Source organism: Dermacentor albipictus, unplaced genomic scaffold, assembly GCF_038994185.2.
Source record: "Dermacentor albipictus isolate Rhodes 1998 colony unplaced genomic scaffold, USDA_Dalb.pri_finalv2 scaffold_16, whole genome shotgun sequence".
NCBI classification, from domain to species: domain Eukaryota; kingdom Metazoa; phylum Arthropoda; class Arachnida; order Ixodida; family Ixodidae; genus Dermacentor; species Dermacentor albipictus.
In genome coordinates, this window is record NW_027225570.1 from 9,902,016 (window position 1) to 9,907,536 (window position 5,521).

General features: G+C 41.0%; 1 long non-coding RNA gene across 1 annotated transcript; it reads right to left on the bottom strand.

The window, feature by feature from the left end:
* Window positions 1-230: 230 nt before the first annotated feature.
* On the bottom strand, window positions 231-4,637 carry LOC135901721 (uncharacterized). The gene is made up of 3 exons (XR_010564246.2): window positions 4,305-4,637; window positions 3,430-3,543; window positions 231-927 (listed from the first exon to the last, which is right to left on the bottom strand). It is a non-coding gene; the product is annotated as an uncharacterized lncRNA (long non-coding RNA).
* Between the last annotated feature and the right edge of the window lie 884 nt (window positions 4,638-5,521).

Consider the following 5,521-nt stretch of genomic DNA (forward strand, 5'->3'; position numbering starts at 1 on the left):
GATACATTTAAAAATGTTTAAATTATAGTTTTTACATTAACACCATCAATTTTTATTAAAATTTGCTTAAAATAGCAAAACTTGAAGGAAAAGGACTTAGTTTGCAACTGTAAATAAAAAAAGAGCTAGCACAAGTTCGTTAATTCTGTAAATTTTCCTACTCAAATACATCCGAAATACAGAAATACTTTTAAGACAACCACAGCACTCATTTAAATTAAGTTTGCGGCATTTGAGAATTCTACCTGTTGCAGGAAGAACTACTTGGCAGGTTTAAGAAAAATAACACCACGAAGCTTGCTAATCCCCGTCTCTGTGCCAGAAAGAGATATCATAGTTCTGCAGACTCCATCTGCTATGTCTAAAGTCCACAAACGGTATATATGAATTTACAGCTTACATGAAATTGTTGCAACGTTTGAGAGTTTCACGCATCTACTCATAAATTAGTGATTGTATATTAGAGCAGCATATGGTATCTCTAATTTGACAGATTAAATTATGGTATTGGGTCCAACAGAAATGTGATCTCATTTTTTGTTATATAAGATTTGTTAACCTTACTGCTCTGTTTCTTCAAAATTTACAGTTTCCATGAATTCGTGCTACGTGAATTATGCTTTTTCAAATAACGTTTACTTTGATGCAACAATATTTCTTTATTTTACCTGACTCCTTGCTAAAAAACTGCGCAGTATTCATGAGATATGAATAAATAAATATTAAGTGAATAAGTAAACAAATAAATATTGCGGTTTGTCTTATCATTCCACCACCAGCATGAACTGTAGGGAGCTTTGGCTACTGCCCACATGGTTGCAAGTTCATTCTTACATGATCACCTGCTATTTCACTTCCCAGGAATGGAGCGAGGAAAGGCTAGTTTTTGGCCTCATTTGGTCCGTCTAGTAACGGCGACGGTGGAGCCTGGAAAATAAAATTGAAATTAATTTTCAAAAGGTGTAATGAACATTCAGTCATAATATATTAGCAGGCACAAACATGCCACAAATATCTATATAGTTGTAGCATTATGCTAAGTTTCCTTTCAGTATTTCAGAAAAAAATTATAACAGAAAGGTGGCAGAACGCCCCACCTCCCCACCACTCTGCCAAACAGTGGCAGTTCTTTTGAGAATCACTTTTGAGAATATTTTTACTTTCCCAAGATTCGGTGACATCAGCACTGGGCCAATGTGCCTGGCAGTAATATACCATTGCTGATGACAAAAAGCATCTCCGAAAGACAACAGCCTAGTCACACATTAATCTCATCTTGCAATGACAACACATTCCCATTTATAACATAAGCAAGCAGGAAAACCCATGAGCTAAGAGTCCTATACAGATGTCACACTAAGCATAGAAAATTTTTTTTTTGAAAAGAAGGGAATGACCTACTGGCTTCTATTGCTGAGCGGTAGACAAAATTAATATTCCATCCGCTATTAGCCATAGTTGGTATGTACTATGCTTAATATGCGAATAATAAATTTCTCACATGGAGCTTGGGCAATCATGACGATGCATCTAAGTATGCATTGTATGGGGAACAATAATGTTTTAAGTTGTTTTCGCAAACTATGATGGATAACTGCCAATTTGTGGTATTTGGAACACAGTCGCCGTGTCACTGTCAGATACAATGGACACAGTATACTCGTGCTTTTTGAGTTATTAAAACAATTAGTTTCTAATCTAGTACGGGTATGTACACTGATATGTATCCTAAACGCAATGATAAGACTGCCCAATTGCAATTGAAAAGTTAATTCAGTTTTAATTAAAAAGTGTCCTTCTTGCAACCTGGCACGTGAAAAACAGGAAACAAAAATCATACTAATCAAGTAACTTTGAAAACGGATTGCATAACTGCTCTATAGGTCAAGCAGAAAATTTAACAAGAAATAACGTGCCTAAGACTAGTTGCAACAAACAAATTTGTTACTACGAAGGGTGCGGACAATTCACTAAACAGATTGTGACCCAGTCTTTTTATGTGGCATTCCTCAGTGATGTTGTTGGTCAATTGGTTGCCGCAGCTGAACAGTCTAAATCTGGCGCGCAGCCCCAGTCCCATCGGTGCATGGTCAAGTGGGACGAACATACTGATCCGGGGAGTGAATTATGGTACTGTCTTAGGTACGTGTTGAGGCACCGGCCAATCTGTTGCATGTACATTTGACCAAATATACACATGATCACAAGAATAGACTACACTACCCCTGACAGACAAGACAAATTTAGTGGTATCTAAGCAAGCCTTTCTTGTCAGGGTGCCATATGCACAGCAGTGTGCAAGTGAATTGAGAAATTGAGAAAGGCAAGCAGGCAAGGGAGGCTTGCTCGGTGAAACATACCACCAAATTTGTCGTGTGTCACAGGCAGTGAGTGCACTGTATCCCTTTCACATGTGGTCAAGCGTACATAGGGCAAACTGGCTGGTATCTTCTCATGTATATAAGAGGTCACCATATTTCATTTAAAAGACCAGTATGGTCATCCAACTTGGCCGTACATTTCTACAACGGGGCTTCATGTTGGATTACAATCGTTCATCTGTTTTCATCCACCGTAAAAACTGACAAGTGAAATCGATGAGGCATACCACATATATAGTAAGAGATGTGGGCGAGCCCCAATATTTATTGCAACAAACAAAAAAGGCATCCTGTGTAGGTCACAAGGTATACATATCAGTCTGTGCCTATGTACTACAGAAGTAAATGCAGCTTAGTAAATACTGACCTTCATATTAATTTTCAAGAAATTAAAGCTCACCAAATGTGTATTTTGCAGTGGCTGTTACTATGGGAACAGAGAAGTAACTGTAAAGATATCATTGATAAACAGAGATGTGCACACTACGTGCTTAGACCTGTGACATATTTAGTCCACTACCCTTCGAATTCCTACATGCACAGAAAACTGCACGAGATTGTAGCACAAACAGAAAAAAATTATGCAAATAGGGGTACAGCATATTTAGCGCCAGCAAACAAGGACGTAAGGAAGACGACAACACAATGCGTCGTCTCCCTTACGTCCTTGTTTGCTGGCGCTAAATATGCATTCAATTTACCAACACGCCCAACAAATGGCAGGGGTACAGCATAGGAAATAGTTTTCAAAGAATAAAACCCCAATAAAAAGTCATAAATACACTATGTACAAAGCAAAAAATATATGCAACTTGCAGGTAAGCAACTTACGCAAAAGAAATACTAAACATCAGGAATGGTTGGGTATAGTTTTATACAGAACACAATCATGTGGGCATAATGGCTATGCACACTAATAGGTAGCAAGTTCAATAAGGTTGCATAAATATTTAGTCTCTTTAGTATGCTGCATTAAGTAATGTGTTGACAAACTTCACCATGAATGACACCAAGCCCCCTTTTTGGAACACGTACATTTCATACACACCTGTCATGACCATCCAGATCACACGCCATGCTGCTGCAGCCATATATCCACAGGGTCTGCATTTCTTGGGGCTCCTCGATCTTCTAGTTTATGTTGTTGGTCACGGCCTCGCCACTACAAAATCAATTCTATGTTAGCTTATAGCAGTGGCACAATAAAGCTGTGATATCGTGAAAACATGCAATCAGCACCTAAAAGAGTCACGAAAACAATGTCTGCACTAATGTGGAAAGAGAGCAAATGCTTGAAATCATCGAATGTCATGGCAATGCGGACCTCTACATCAAATAAAGTTTTGGACGCACCGCAGCAGCAGATTACAATCTAAACTTAATGTTTTTTTTCCCATTACTTAGTATAGGCAACGTTCCCCTGTCATGCTTAGTTAAGTCAGTTATGTCAACACATCTTGCCTTGGAAATAAAGCTGTACTCGTAGCAAGCTGTGATTGGCTTACATTTTTTTCTTACACCTGTTCGTTAGCCAAAAACCTCGTAAGCAGAGATTGTGCACAACGTCGAAGCATATATAAGTGAGGAAACGTCATTGAAGAAAGAATCGATGAAGAGGTAGACGGGTCGTTACTATGCAACTTTAGCAGACAAGCGGGAGCTCACGCACAACTGCACAAGGCGAACACGATTTTCGAAACTTTTCTCAGGGGAAGCAAACACTCATCAGGATTATCAATTCCGCACTGTGGCAATAGAGTTGCGTACACAATTCTTACAACCGGCGCGTAGCAAGTATCAGCACAGGGTTCACTGTTGTCGTGGGTGTTCCACTTACTACGTTCGCAAGGCACTCTATACACACACGGGAAGCACACACAACATGGATGAACGCACGTGTAGTTGGCGAGCACGATTGCTTACCGTTTCAACAGTACGACGAGGTCGAAAGGCACTCTCCAAGTTTCCAGTGATGCGTCTGCGATGTTACTTGCAGCATACAAGCCGCTGGGTAGTGGACGAGCTGAGGCGCGCTAATAATACGCATTACTTCTTTGCGCCGTCCACCAAACTTTCCACGAACACAAGCGGAGACAAAGGGAACGCACTCCATGGCATGAAAATCGTTGGTCCACATTTAGCTGGCGCGCCACGCATACGGCGTGCTTACAGCGAGACTCAAGCCATCATCTGGCACTTTCGTGCTCGCGAACTACGTCTCATTTCATTACAGCAAACCTACTAACACACGATCAAACAAACACATCGACGCAACCCGCACAACAACCGTTGAAGACGGAGCAATAACACGCCGTACCTTCGTATTCTACCTGTCGCGTTGAATACGAAAATACCGGCGCCGCCAGCGCCGTCTGTATAATAGTGCGGCTGCCGTGGCCTCCGTGATTCCTACAATAATACCCACTACAGCAGGTTCTGTGTCGTTTTGAGCCGGCCTTTGAGCCGAACTACATACATATGTTGCTAGACAAGAAGAAACATTGACATGCTCATATTGTGTGCTATAGTTTAGGGCAGAAATAAATTACATGCAGTATTCTTGCTTTTGAATCGCTTATGCCACATGTAGTCAGCAAAAAGCATGGCCTTCAAAATCTCGACAATTTGCCCTGTATAAGCTATCGCTGCGGTGTGATTTTAACGATTTCAACCTCGGTCACTGGCCTTAAAACCCTGACTTTATGCGCAGCCGTTACCTGTAGTGCCTGCGCCCTCACTTCGTTTCTCATTGAAGTAACTTCCTGCTGTCGTTTAAATGTAGACCAGAAATTGTCGACACAACCTCGGAGGTACACGTGTGCAGTGTGTGATGTTTCCGTGCGCTTGTGTCCGTCGCACAACAACGTATATACGATGATGTTTAATTTTACCCGTGAGGCACAGGTTACGCTTATGTGTTCCCTATCTTGCTTTCGTGGCGATGCGCTTAACATGTGCGGATCGCGCTCATGTCGTCTGTGACTTTTCAAGATTTCTTGAAAAAAAAAATCGTTTTTGCAGCGTGCATTTGTCGCATTTGAGTGGTATGTGCCAGAAAAATCTGTTTCCGCCCCAAGTGCTGCAGTCACTGCATGCCAGCAAATAGATATGACACGACTGCTAAGGCGCAGTTTTGCTTA